General features: G+C 42.2%; 1 protein-coding gene across 5 annotated transcripts in view; it reads right to left on the bottom strand.

The window, feature by feature from the left end:
* Positions 1–14,082, bottom strand: part of GREB1L (GREB1 like retinoic acid receptor coactivator) — a 264,390-nt gene extending 250,308 nt beyond the window's left edge. For all 5 annotated transcript variants that reach the window (XM_041754040.1, XM_041754343.1, XM_041754118.1 and 2 more), the window contains exon 1: positions 13,789–14,082. The gene's annotated coding sequence lies outside the window, so the exon portion shown is untranslated. The remainder of the gene's footprint in view (positions 1–13,788) is intronic.
* Positions 14,083–15,445: the final 1,363 nt, after the last annotated feature.

Genomic DNA, 15,445 nt, shown 5'->3' with positions numbered 1-15,445 from the left:
ACTTTTAGCTCCCCATACAGATGTCTGGTAATCTCCCATGTAACAGTATCTAAAGTAAGCCCAAACTGTTTGATTTTGGAAGTCTTACCAATTTGAAATTTAATGAGCAAAACGAATTGTAACATATATACAGTACGAGAGATTTTTCATATTTTTCGTTTTTTTAAAGATTTTATTTATTCATGAGAGACAGAGAGACAGAGAGAGAGAGAGAGAGAGAGAGAGAGAGGCAGAGACACAGGCAGGGGGAAAAGCAGGCTCCATGCAGGGAGCCTGACGTGGGACTCGATCCTGGATCTCCAGGATCACACCCTGGGTCAAAGGCGGCGCTAAACCTCTGAGCCACCAGGGCTGCCCTGTCATCTTTTTCAAAACGTTTTTTCCAGAATTCCAATTCCATGGTTCTATTTCATCATGCATTATTATCATGAAAATAAATGACTTTTGATTTTTTTAAAGATTTATTTATTGGGGTGCCTGGGTGGCTCAGTTGGTTAAGCATCTGCCTTCGAATCAGGCCATGATCTCAGAGTCCTGGGATCAAGCCCCACATCAGGTTCCCTGCTCAGCAGGGAATATGGTTGTCTCTCTCCCTCTGTCCTCCCCACTAATTTAGTTATTTATTTGAGAGAGAGAGTTGGGGGGCGGCAGGGGACACAGAGGAAGAGGGAGAGAGTTTCAAGCAGACTACACTGAGCCCCACACAAGACTCCATCTCACAACCTGAGCTGAAACCAAGAGTCTGACGCTCAACAGACTGTACCATCCAAGGCCACCCTGACTTCCAATTATTTTTTATTAATTAGGATAGTTATTGACAAAGTTAAAGCCTATAGTACCTAAAATATGTATGTATCTTGTAAATAAGTAAATTTGATGATAAACTGATCATGTATGCAGGATTACAAAGACATCATCATTTTGCAAAACTCAAAAAGAGAAAATGAAATGCATCTCCATTCATTTCTGCCACAGAATTGTTTGGGGTTTATTTTTCCTTGTTAGCATTCTTTACTCAAAAGATAATGCTATTGACCTAGCTTCCACAGGACTTGGGCCTCATTTCAGCATTTCCCATAGAGGTAATAAGCTTATGTTGTTCCATCTACCACCCCACCGCCCTTTTCCCAGCTCCCTTTGGCTCAGTGGCTTAAGCCTGAAAGAAGTTTGGCCAAGGTTAAGGATGGATTTCACAGCCATGGAAAAAAAGGAACATGTCTACAGAAGTCATTCATTCATTCATTCATTCATTCATTACCAAATATTCTCTAAGGAACAATTATATGCTTATTTTAGGTATGGAGACAGAGTAGTGAGCAAAAGAGACAAAGTACTTGCACTCATGGAATGTTCATTCACATTTGGTGAGTATGTCCAAGATTTGACCTCCACTACATTCCTTACTAACCAAGCTACTGCCTTGGTACAGTCTGGTTCTCCAAAATAAGGTGCTAGCTGGTCCCCTGGTGGTCTGAGTTAATATGCCTATTAGCACCTATCTATACCATCTTCAGCAAAAGCAGGAACATTTGCAAAAGCTACCTTTCTGGATGATATAAAACACGAGATACAATTCCTGACATCCAGATCTTACAATCTAGTTGAGTAATAAGACATGTACCCAAGAGTACGACTTTAGAGGGAAGAACAAAGGCTATAGAATCAGCCAGCCCTAGGTTTGAATTCTGACTTTTTCACCTACTATCTAGGGGCTCTTGTGAAATTTACTTAAGCCTTTCTGAGCCTCGTTTTCTTAGCTGTAAAAACAAGAATCACGATGCCTACTTTACAAGGCTGTTGTGAGGATTAGAAATGATATGTGCACAAAGCCTGAAGTAGTGTACCCTAATTTTTATTAAACACTCGGATTAAATTCTTCACTCCTGCTATAAATTAAATGATTAAATAGTATGCAAGGATGAAGTAGAGAAGCATATACAGGTCTTAAAGACCTTTATGGCTTTTTTTTTTTTTTTTATTAAAGGCTATGTTTTGTGCATGCACACATCTTCTGACATATATATACACTCTCCAAAATTCCAGATAGGCAACCACACTATGTATTATACTATTCAGCCATGGTGCCTGCTCTGGAAGGAGAGGTTAGATAAGGCATACCACTGACTCATGAGTCTTGATGATGGCAAAAAAAAAAAATCCTCAAACATTTAGAATATCTGAAATACCATAACCCAGACACTATACTTCCAGACTCCAACATAGTTTCAGTAAGATTGTGCAGATGGTCCATTTAATACCTGTCCATATATCAAACAACTTCTCACACCTTTTGACCAAGAAAACTATGAAAATATCATACCTAGTATTAGATCATTCCATTCATATGAGCATGGGGGAGAAAAGTTGGTTTTTACATGGTCCAACTTTTCTAGAAAATGAAGAACTTGGTAATATTAGTTAGAGGCAAAACAGATAATACAAATTGGTACTCTCTGATGAAGTCAGAGGCCTGCAATTCAGCAAGTCAGATAAGGAAAAACCCCCAATACTTCCTGAGGGTCTATTTTGTACCAGGCAAACACGCTTAGTGAGTTGATCCATTATCTTGGAAATGTGACTATTTTGCAGTCAAATTGTGAATCAACGGTCTTTGAGTAAAAAATATATCAAAAGTTTCAGAGAAAAATTGTTATTTGTTCAGTAGAGGTTTTTTTTCAGGTTTTTTATTCATTTGAGAAGAGACAGAGAGTGCGTGTACACACACACACACACACACACACACACACACACGCGAGGGGGAGGAGCAGAGGGAAAGGGACAAGCAGACTCCCTGCTGAGCAGGGAGCCCCATGGCGGCCTCTATCCCTGGACCCTCGGATCATGACCAGAGTCAAGGGCAGACACTTAACTCACTGAGCCACCCAGGTACCCTAGATTTTCTCTTCCTTTTTTTTTTTTTTTTTTTAAGATTTTATTCATTTGTTCATGAGAGACACAGAGAGGCAGAAACATATAGGAAGAAGCAGGTGCCCCGTAAGGAGCCCAATGTGGGACTTGATCCCGGACCCCAGGATCACGCCCTGAGCCCAAAGGCAAAGGTCAACCGTTGAGCCATCCAGGTGGTCTCTAGATTTTATTTCTTATTTAAAAAATTAGATTGATTTTATATTACTAGATGATGAGGCTATCAGAAAATGCAGTTCTTTGTTTTCACATCAACCCATGATAATACAACCTGTCAAATTATGCACATGAGAATGTAAAAGAAACATTCCTTATATTAGTCCTAAGTGAAATGTTGCTGCTCTATTACTATTAGTAATATTACTAGTCTACCTTGATCCTTCACTATACCCCAAATTGTGAAGATATAGGTCTAGCCATTCTCTAATGTCAAGACCTTAACCTCCTACTCCAACAATTTTCAAGGGATTACTAAATCATCAGAGTAGAACAGCTACCTGAGATTCTATAGTTGATTAGGAAATGAACCCTTATTCATTGGAGGGAAGGGGTTCAATTCCAAAGTAAGTTTCTTTATCAGCTCAAGAGGTTTGATTAGTTTATTTAGAGAATGAAGGGATCAGAGCACATTCTAAAACAACCATTGAAAAAAATGCTGCAAATTTAAACCATATAGGGAATATCTTCATATAATATGTGTCACAAACCTATGCAGAATTTTCAAGTATATTCCCAACAAGTGAAATTAAGGAAGAATATTTCAGAAATATTCTTACCATCATTTATCTTCCATCTCCAATATTACAGACATTGTTATGATTTTTCAAAGAATTATCAATTATAAATAGAATGTAGATTGTCAATTCTGTAAAGTGTAATTAATCAGTAAGTATTTTGTATTTACCATGTATCCAATACCATATTAGATATTTTGGAAAATATAGATTATAGAATGCCACAGTACCTTCTCTAAAGGGACCTACTCTCTAATCATGAGGAAAAAATGCTTTCTGAAATAATTAGGGAATATAAATATCTACAATAAAATTCTAAAACTGTGGCATATAAATTATGAATGTTATTGAAGCTTAGAGTTGGAGAAACTTAATGAAAACTTCCATATTTAGTATATTTCTATAAAAGAAATAAACTAGATCTCAAGGCAGTGGTTCTTCAGCATTACGGAGCATGAAAATGGCCTGGGGCCTAACCCTAAGGCTTAGACTCCGCATTTAAACAGCATTTCTGGTTGATCCCCATATAGGTGGCCATAGTTTAGCCAACACTATGTTGAATAATAGGTATGATTTACAGGAATCTCTAAAGCAGCGTTGTCCAACATTTTGCAATGGTAGAAATCTTCTATATCTGTGCTGTTCAATATATTAGCTACTATCCATATGTGGCCATTAAGCTCTTAAAATGTGATAAGTGGGGCAGCCCAGGTGGCTCAGCGGTTTAGTGCCACCTTCAGTCCAGGGCCTGATCCTGGAGACCTGGGATCGAGTCCCACGTCAGGCTCCCTGCATGGAGCCTGCTTCTCCCTCTGCCTGTGTCTCTGCCTCTCTCTCTCTCTCTCTGTTTCTCTCATGAATAAATAAAATATTTTTAAAAATACAGCCTGAAGTAGAAGAACCTTTTTCTGACTCTAGTCTAAACTGTATGAGGTTTGAGTGTGCTGCTGACACCTTGGGATAATGAAGAGACAAGAAGGAAGACAAGTGCCATCAAGCTGAGCATGTCACAGAATGAACTAAAGAAGCTGGGTCTTCTCTTCAGTTAAAATAAGTGTCCTTCAATAAAGTAATGAGTGTTTAACTGTAGAATGTGTAACTACAGAATATCACATAGTCATGAAAAAGAATAACAGATAGGCCAGTTGACTTAGAAGTATATCCCTTGTGTTTTATTAAGAAGCAAGTGAAAAAAAGAAACATGATTTTTAATATGTCTTAATGATAGATTACATATATAAAGTATGATAGTATATAATATGCTCAAAACATACAATATAGGATTACATGATTACAGAAAAAGTTATAACAAAATAAACATATTGGCTACACTGTTGAGATAAATCCTGAAGTGAAAGGTTCACCCACCCTCTAAGATAAGAATGGCAGTAACGATCTCCTAGTTCCCTGAATATTCCAACAGAAACACAGACATAAACTTACTATAAGTAGTACTCGCTTAATTGGTTTAAAATGCAAGAAATAAATGAGACATTATACCAATTACATCTTCTCGTCATATCGTCACATCGTGACCTCTACAGACAGTCGTGACAATTTAGACATTCCTGCTCTAACACTAAACGTATGGAATGACAAATGTGAGGAATGGTTCTAAGATTTTTATGTTCATAAAATCACCTGGGAAGATTGTTAAAATGCACATTCCAGGGTCCCACCCCAGAAACTTATTCAATAGGTTAAGAGACCAATAATCCTCATTTAACAAGCACCCCGGGGCAAGTAAGACAGGTGTTGACAGATCACACTGAAAAACAGTGAACTGAAGGATGTCTGATTGCTTTACAAACTGAATAACCAAAGAATTGAGAAGTGTGGTACACTAGAGAGAACAAAGAATTTTGAAGTCAAAAGATCTAGGTTACCTCTCAACCTAATCCCCCACTTACTCCCTCTCTTGCTCTCCCCTTCAGTAGCATTGGCATCCTTGCTACTCCTCTCAAAATAGATGAGAATGCTCTTCCTCTCAACTTCCCAATGATTCACACAGACTTCAGGTCTTCACTCAAGTGTCACATCCCCGTGACACCTTGTAGAGAATCACAGTTCCTATCTCATCTTCTCATTCCCTTTGCTGCTTCATCTTCCTCTCTAGCATTTCTTGCAATCTAAAATACAATGGTTCACTCATTTTCTCTTGCTATTGTTTGAGCCCCATAAGAGCAGGAATATTTGTTCATTTTCTTCACTACAGTATCCTCAGCACCTAGAACGGCACCTGGATAGAGTTCAAAGAGATTTCACTTGGCCAAGACAAAACAAATGAAGCATGAAACATTCCATGATAGGAGGCGAATACATCCAGAAGGTGGACAGCTTGTTAATATAAATTCCTGGGCCCTGCCAGAGATTCTGATGATTCCAGGGGCTTGGAGTGGGGCCTGAGATTCTGAATTTCTTTTTTTTTTTTTTTTTAAGATTTTACCTATTTATTCATGAGAGACACAGAGAGAGGCAGACACATAGGCAGAGGGAGAAGCAGGCTCCCTGAGGGGAGCCCAATGTGGGGCTCAATCCCAGGACCCCAGGATCATGACCTGAGCTGAAGGCAGACTCTTAACCACTAAGCTACCCAGAAGCCACGAGATTCTGAATTTCTAACAGAAACTCACGTGATACTGATACAGCCTGGAGAGTTATCAAGGGCCTCTGTCCATTTTTTTTAGTGAAATCCAACCTATTCTACTGTTTGAAAACAGCTGCAGGCAAAAGAGGGAAAGCTTTGTTCTACTCACGTGCACATCAGAAGAGAAAAACTATTCCTCTAATCTCTGTGTACTTCAGTTATCTACCCAAATAAATAAAACAATTCTACAATAAAAATATTTTTCACTTATCTATATGTCATGGATACTTACTGCAACTTAATTTTTAATAAAAATATGATGTTTAGTTTATTTCTAATTTTTTACTCTATAAATAATGATCTAGGTGATATTTCTGTCATATTCTTTTGTATATTTGTCTAATTATGTCTTTCTAACAAATTCCTAGGAGGAAAACTTAAGTCAGAGTTTGAACCAAACCTGTCCAACAGAACTTTCTCCAATGATGGAAATCTTCTATATATTCACAGTCCACTATGATAGCCACTAGCCACATGCCACTATTAAGTGCTTGAAATATGATTAGCACAACTGAGAAACCGAATATTTAGTTTCATATAATGTTAATTAATTTAAACTTAAGTAGCTGCATGTGGCAAAGAAATACCATATTGGACAGGGTAAGAATAGACATTTAGGTCTTGATCCATGATGCCAAATTGCTCTCCAGAAAAGCTGTAAGCATTTGCCTTCACTCTTAGTGTACAGCAATCATACCTATCCCACTTCCAACACTAGATGTTATCAATCTATTGAATCTTTATAATCTGAAAGTTTAAAAATTGTGTTTTTATATGTATTTCATTTATTAATAATGTTGAACAGGGCTGTTTCTTCCATCATCACATTCATTCAAATGCAAATATTTTCACCCGTTAATTAACTGAGAGGTTAGAAATTATCTGGCTTTACAAATTTGTTTTGTTGTGTCCACATGTTTTCTTACAATTTCTTGACAACATATAAACTCATATAAAAATATGAATTTTGGGAGGTGCCTGGGTGGCTCAGTTGGTCAAGCACCTGCCTTCGGCTCAGGTCATGATCCCAGGGTCCTGGGATCGAGCCCCATGCCCAGATCCCTGTTCAGTGAGCCTGCTTCTCCCTCTTCCTCACCCTCTGCCGCTGCTCATATGCTCTCTCACTCACTCACACTCTCAAATAAATAAATAAAATCTTAAAAAAATATATATGAATTTTCAACTCCACTTAAAAAATGAAATGATCTGGCAACAGTGACACACACTCCCATAGGCACAAATCAGTGAAGCCTTAGAAATTCCCCACTGCCTTTAGGCTTCCTTGCCTACCAGAACCCATTAGCCCATATTATTTTATAGGTGTTCACTTCACTCACTCAGATTACCTACTTGACCCCTACAGGCACCTGAGTTTACAATTCCTCTGAGTTAAATTTTTGAGGAATTAAAAGGCAAACAGCAGCTAATAATAATAGCTAAATTTCATTTCATACTTGCCATGCAAAAGTGATGTTATGATATTTCTGGGTTATTTTATAACTAATATTTAACTAACAGAAGAATACTTTCCTAGTGGTTCCCTAAAACAGTGGTTCAGCACCAGAAGGGTTCTTAAAATGCAGGTAAGTGGGCCCTGCCCTGAGTTTCTGATAGAATAGTTTGGGTTGGGCCTCAAGAATTTTCATCTAAATACAAGCTCCAAGTACAGTTCTACTCTGAGGTGAGGTTTTTTCAAAGGTATGGATACCCTGGAAGTGTAGTAATAATGTGTAATTTTTTAATAACCTATTTATTTATTTATTTATTTATTTTTTAATTTTTAGTTATTTATGATAGTCACACAGAGAGAGAGAGGCAGAGACACAGGGAGAGGGAGAAGCAGGCTCCATGCACCGGGAGCCCGACGTGGGATCCGATCCTGGGTCTCCAGGATCGCGCCCTGGGCCAAAGGCAGGCGCCAAACCGCTGCGCCACCCAGGGATCCCTTTAATAACCTTTTTAAAATTGAATTTATACATCCTTTCTTCTCAAAACGTCCACATTTATTATTTCATTTTATCTTTACAACAATCCTGTGCAGAAAGTTGATAAGTAGAGCAGTAATTGTTCGTTCCATTTTATATAAGAAAAGTAAGGCACAAGAATTAAGAATTCACCCAAACACATAAGAAATTAAAAGAGCTAGAACAAGCAAGTTTCCTAACTCCTAACCTGGGTAATTTAGGCAAACATAGCAATCCAGGACACAACTGGAACTTGCTTCTCCAGACTGGTATCATAAAAATAGACCCAAGCCCAAGAAGAGAAAAGACCATATAAAATTCGGTTCACAGCAACAAACATTTATCAAGTGCTGATTATGTGTTAATTATGTTAATCATGCCTATAGTCTCTACTGTAAGGACTGTTGAAGATATTCATAAAGCACAGAAAATTTTTAAAATAAAATCTGAAACCACAACCTTGAAAATATACTGAATCTCCATATCATAGGACAAAAGCAAACATGCTGAAGGGGTAGGTAGTAGGGGTAAATACAGAGTTAGGTAGAAGAGAAGAGTCACTGTGGGAGCTTCACATCTGGAGTTGGAGGAGTTGCTATCACCAGTCAGTCAAGAATGGGAGGGAAGAAGAGTACACAATAGGGAGCCCTCCTGGAGCTTAGCAGCACAAAGAGCTGCTGTTATCCACACTGGGTGTGTGTTTGCCAGAAATATCAGGACTGCTGGAACTCCAGAACTTACAAGGGCATGCTTTTGTGTCGTCTAAATTACCTTGACTATATAAGAACTCAAGTCAGAAGGAATAACTTCATTATCCATTTGCAGGCAAAAGATATCATGTTAGGGCTCATGAAACTTTCTCTCTGATTTTTCCCCCAAGTTTGGAGAAGCATTCCTAGTAAAAATCCACCAAATTGTGATCACAATAATGCTAATTATAAATCAGCCCCTTGAGGGGAAAAAAAGAGAGGATTGCATTTTCACTTAAGTAGAACTGATTTATTATTAACTTTAGCAATTACTTTCCTAAGATTTAAAATAATAACTAATCGCAGTTACCACAGACTGAAAATACAAAAAAAAAAAACCCAAAACAACTATAATTAATTTGAAAGATCTATCAGAACATTTGATTCAGTCTTTATTATCAATGTAACTGACCTGTCCTATATAGTTTTATAGTCTAGTTCAAAATGATTGAGGCAGTAAAATGTCTACTACCTCATTTAGAAAACTATAGCAAATACTGCAAGGGGGCGGGCAGCGGGGGGATACCTCTCTCTTTGCACAAGACCAAAGAAATACAAATCAAAACAAAGGGATACAATTTTACATTGATCAAACTAGTCACAATAACATAAATGTTTTAAAACAACATAACCACACACATAGATTGCCAAAGACACTATAAATTTATATAACCCTTTTGGAAAGTAATTTGGAAATTACCAGCAATCTGGAAATGTCCTATTAAAAATAAGAGTTAACATTTACTTGTGTTTTCATCATGCTATTGCTTTTTATCTTAACTTTGTAGAGACTACTACTATACCTATTTTATAAGTTAGGAAGCTAAAGTTCTAAGAAAAAAATTTAAAAGTAAATTTTTCCAGTAAGTGATGTAGCTAAGTTTTGAACCCGAAACTTTAATTTTAGAGTCTACCCATTCACAACTACATTATTACCTCTCTAAAGAAATAATAGGAAGGAAGGAAGGAAGGAAGGAAGGAAGGAAGGAAGGAAGGAAGGAAGGAAGGAAGGAAAGAAAGAAAAGAAGGAGGAGGAGGAGAAGAAGAGGGAGAAGAAAGTTACATTCATGAGGACAGTGATCAAATTATTTTTAAATACTAGAAAATTCCCAAGTTGAGGAAGGGCTAAGTAAATTATGGTACATTAATTGAATAGACTATTATAAAATTACTACAAATAATAGGAAGTAAATCATAAAAAATAATGAAAAAATCAGGGTAGAAATGCATCTGTAATATAAGACATCTGTAAAAAAATATATTCATATGGCAAGACTCAGAAGAGATCTGGAAGAAACAAAAACTATTACATTTTTAGAAGAACTTCCTACTAGTACTTAATTTTCTTTTGTTATTGTCAGTCTTGTCAATCAAGATTACTCTAAGTACCCTTATAAATCCATTCTTTTAGTTTGTATTCTCATCATCCCAATCAAACATTCCTAAAACTTCACTAATAATGTATTCATATTACAGACTTATTCAAAATAATTACATAATATTCTTTATTGGTGATTCTGAAGCTCTAAAAAATGAGACTTCCTTAACATCAATGATTTTTGCAATCACTATTCACAGTGTACTTTTTTTTCTCTTTTCAAATTATTATTTAGACCCTAGTTAGTTAACATACAGTGCAATATTGGCTTCAGGGATAGAATTCAGGGAATCATCACCTACATACAACACCCAATGCTCATCATCACAAGTGTCCTCCTTAATGCCCTCACTCATCTAGCCCATCCCCCACCTGCCTCCCTCCAGCAATCCTCAGTTCATTCTCTATCTCTTATAGTTTGTTTCCCTCTCTCTTTTTTCTTTTTTTCCCACCTCCTATATGTTTTCTTTTATTCTACCTCCTATATGTTTGTTTCTTAAATTCCACATATGAGTGAAATCATGGTATTTGTCTTTCTCCTATTACTGTGTACTTTTGAAATACCTTAATGAGCCCATACAGAGTGACTAAAGTAAACTAATTCTTTTTACTTTCATAAACTTGCAATCATTCCTCAGCTCCCTGTACTCATCCAAGGATCATTTGTCCAGAGTTTGCAGGTGTTTTAGAGATTAGAAAGATTTACTACTAAAAACATGATCTCTAAGTGAAATAAAACAGCTGTAGGGATATTCACATTCTAAATACTTGTGAAAATTACTAATCAAATTATGTCAACTTCTTTTGAAGTTGGTAAGTGAACTTTATTTCCACTTACCAAAAAGAAAAGTAAGTTTGGTAAGAGTAATTTCCCTAAAAATGACACCATGAGCTGTGAAGAAAATTCACTCCTTTGCCATACAAGGTGATACACAGACACCCATTCAGCTTAGGATTTGGCCTCTATCACTAACATAAACAGACATTTTGTGGGAAAGTGAAGTAGCTGTTCTTCAATGATATCAATCTCATAAGAACAGGAATGTAGTTTAAACACCTCTCACTTCCTTTTTATGAGTCTACAAATCAGGAATTTTTTTTTTTTTTTTTTTTTGTCACCCTACTATCTAGTACACACAGGTCCAACCGGGTTATCCTTAGCCAGTCTTAGGACACCTACAGAGCTGCGATTTTAATCATAAAAGTTTATATTTAAAAGGACCTTTAGAAACCAAGTAGTTCAATCCATTTATTTAACTGAGGGGGAAGCAAAAGCATTTCTAAGAAAGTTCCTTCATTTAGCTTGTTTAGGGTAAATGCAAGCTTGGAACTAAACACATCCAAATACCTTAAACTTGGCCTTCATATTTCTCCCTCACCATTAAATTTTCGTATTGTGTTATGTCAACAGGAGTGTATACATATGCCTTTTCAATGTCTTCCGATAATATACTTCACCAGACAGAGTAAGCTATAGTGCTCATGCTTTATTTCATAAAGAGTTCCAAGTGGAGGAACACATTTTTAAAGGTTATTAAAAACAGTGCAGAGAAACTAGTGATGGTGGGGGGGGAGGAGCAGGGATAATAGTTTTTAATAGTCCTGCTTTCCACAGTATACTTGTTTCAAGATTTTTAGCACTCTGATCTTCCACTGTAATATGTGCCTTAAGGGCAAAAAAAAAAAAAAAGGTTCTAAAGTCATCACCAATGGATATCGCATAGTCATCATCACCATTGATACGTAGTTCAGTCTTCACTTATACTCCCTTCTTTTTTGTCCTTTATTTCCATAATCTAATTCTACTTTAATAGAAGTTGTGTAGAAGAATATATAAGAAACTGACACAGTGGGAAGGAGGACATTGGGAGTATGGAGGTTGAGAAAGAAGACTTCCTTTATGCTGTTCGAAATCCTTACCCTACGCATATTACTTTTCAATATTAATTAAAAATTTCCCTTTAGACACATGCCCATATTCACATAATTCTACTACTAAACATTTTCAATGCAACAATTCTTGTAATTTTTTTTCCCCTCTTTTAAGTAACTCTTCAGTATCGCAACTCGTGGAATCACAATAGAAATTTTCCGAAAGAAAAAGAACAACGCGGTCACAAGACTCAAAGCAGAATCCCAGGATCTAAAAGTATAAGAAAATGTACGGTGGGATGAGAGGCTTTTAAGGGGGCATTTGATTCAAGAAGTGTTTGCAGAAAAGCTCTTCCCCATATTCCAATGGCTAGGTCTCAAAACGGGACTTAGGTGGGATTTGGGAGGGAGGGCTCTTTACAAAGGTGTGAAAAATAGAAATTAAAGTTTGGTGTCTGTCTTGTGCACCGGAGACAGAGGGCTGGGGTCGAGCGGATGAGGACCTTGTGACAGTCACGTTCATGCAGGAGAGGAGCAAGGTTGAAGGAGTTTCTCCAGGATCCGTCCACCTCAGTTGGAGGCAGCAGCTGTTCCCGTGCAGATGAACTGTTCCGGCCCTCACTTGGGCTCGACTGAACTGAGAAGCCCCACGAACTGAATCTATGCAGATCTTTTTTTTTTTTTTTTTTTTTTTTGATGGAGCTCGGAAGAGGGACCAAGGGAATTGGTTTACTTTAACCAGGCGCCTCCTCATCACCCTGGCGGGCCAGAGCACACACCTCACCTCGCTGTCCACTCGTGCCAGGGTCAGCTGTCAACGCAGCCCTTTGTGTCTCATTCCGATCCGGAGTGGTCCTGCACCACCCGCAGAGAACACGGCAACGCCGGCGGCAGACGCGCGCGCCCGTGACGAAGTGACATTGGATGTGCGGGAAAGAAACCCCAGGACGCGGAGCAGCCGCCCCGCCGCCGCCGGACGCTCTCAACTTTGCCCGGCGGAGCCCTCCCCACCCCGCCCGCGTCACCCCCGCGCCCCCCGCCTGCGGTCCGCTCCGGGCGGCCCCCTCGCAGCCCCCGCGGCGCCCCCCGCCGCCGCCTCTGCGCCCCCCGCCGCGCCGCAGCCTCTCCCGTGGCTCGCTCGGGCTCCCGGGCTCCCGGGCTCCCGGGCTCCCGCCACAAAGGCAGCGAGCGGAGCCCGCGGTGACAGGCCTCCCGCCTCCCGCCTCCCGCCTCCCGCCTCCCGGCGCGGACCGCACGGGCTGGGTCCCCTCCGGGCGCCGACGCGAGGGGTCCGGACCCGAGGCCGCCGGCGGCGCCTGTCCTCGCCGCGCACACGCGCGCACACGCCCCGCGCCGCCCCGCAGAAGTGAGCCGCAGCGCTTCCCGGCGCGCAGGGTGCCCGCAGCCCGCCCAGGGGCAGCCCCCGGCCGGCGCGCGCCCCGGCCCCCGCCCCCGCCCCCGCCCCCGCCCCCGGGCCCGGCCCCGGCCCCCGCGCCCCGGGGTCCCCGCAGCCGCTCACCTGGCCCTGGCGGGGCGCTCGGGCAGAGGACCAGGGGGTGGCCCTCGCCTCGGCCGGGCTCGCTCCCCACCCCCAGTCCGGGTCCCGGCGCTGCGCCGCGCTCGCTCCGGCCGCCCTCCGCCGAGGTGCTAGCGCCGCCGCTGGCTGGCGTCTCTCTGGCAGGCGAGCTCGCCGCGCGCTCAGTTCCCCGGGGCGGAGCGAGGCGGCGGCCGCCGCGGCCGGAGGCGGATTCCTCAGGTGCTGCCCCTCCCGCTTCCCCAGAACCTCCGCGCCGGGGACCCCGCGCCCCCTCCCCCCGCCCCGCCCCGCCCCCGGCCTCCCGGCCTCCCGGCCTCCCGGCCTCCCGCGGCCCTCGCGCCCGCGAGTGGCCTTGGGGGCCCCGCCCTGCCGCAGAGCGCCGGGCGCACGCCCCCCCGCCCCCTGCCAGGCCGCCCCCAGCCAGGCCGCCCCCAGCCCACCGGGCTCGCGCCTGCATTTCCAGACTCCGCGGCACGATGTGCGTGGCCACGGTGGGGTGTGCAGGGCGGGGGTGCGCAGGGGGTCTTGTGCGAAGGAGGCCCCCCCCCCCCGTGCGGCTGGCGCGCTCAGCCAGGAAGAAACATTTTCTCGCGGCTCCCGCGCTCGTTCAAGTGCTCTCGCGTCCCTGCGCCGTTGCTTTCCGTGTGCGCAGGACCGCGGCTGCAGGGCCCTGAGTGTGAACTCGGCCTGCGCGACGGTGGGTCAAAAACCCTTGGCCTTTGCTCGAAGGGGGTAGGGCGGGGGCCGGGCGCGGACAAAACCAAACAAGCCCGGGAGCGCCGGGCCACAGCCGACTTTTGCACCTCCGGGCTGAGCGCGCTCCCGCCGGCGGACCCCGGCCGGGCGCGGGGGAGGCTGCCCGCCGGCCTGGGCTTGGGCTGAGCCTCGCGGACCCGGAGCCGTCGCCCGCCGCACCGGCAGCCGCGTGCAGCAGGCCCTGGGCCGCGACCGGTGCTGCGGGGCCAGAGTTCTCAAGAGATGCTCAGCCGCTAGGGACAGATCTAGCTCCGCTTCTCACAGCGGCTGGTTTCTGTTGCTAGAGGTGTGGCTCCATTTTAAAGACTGTCATTGTTGCCAGAGATAGGCTGCTGGACTCCTTTCCTGGATTGCCCACCCTCTGGAAGAAACAGCTCCACACAGTCTTGGTAAAGAAAAGCTGATCCGTTGTCACCGTCTTGGGGACAAATATAGCCCCGGGTAGCTCAGCATGTTGGGGGAAGTAGGGCAGGAGACGGCACCCAGTCTCCGACCAGGGTTGCTTATCAGTCTATTGTTATGATATCATTATCAATTATAGTTTAAAAACAACTTCAATCAAAGTAGATCTCAGGGGGTCCCTGGGTGGCTCAGCGGTTTAGCGCCTGCCTTTGGCCCGGGGCGCAATCCTGGAGTCGTGGGATCGAGTCCCACGTCGGGCTCCCGGCATGGAGTCTGCTTCTCCCTCCTCCTGTGTCTTTGCCTCTCTCTCTCTCTCTATATATATATATATATATATATATATATATATATAAATCTTTTTTAAAAGGAGATCTCATATGATCTCTAATTACATTTTGTTTGCTTGTCTTCCTTTTTTTTTTTTTTTTTTTTTTTTTTTTTTTTTTAAAGAACATAAATGCAATTTCTCACCTCCTTTCTT

This window comes from Vulpes lagopus, chromosome 1 (genome assembly GCF_018345385.1).
Source record: "Vulpes lagopus strain Blue_001 chromosome 1, ASM1834538v1, whole genome shotgun sequence".
Classification (NCBI taxonomy): Eukaryota; Metazoa; Chordata; class Mammalia; order Carnivora; family Canidae; genus Vulpes; species Vulpes lagopus.
The sequence above is the reverse complement of the archived record's forward strand: the minus strand, read 5'-3'. Positions and strand labels throughout refer to the sequence as shown.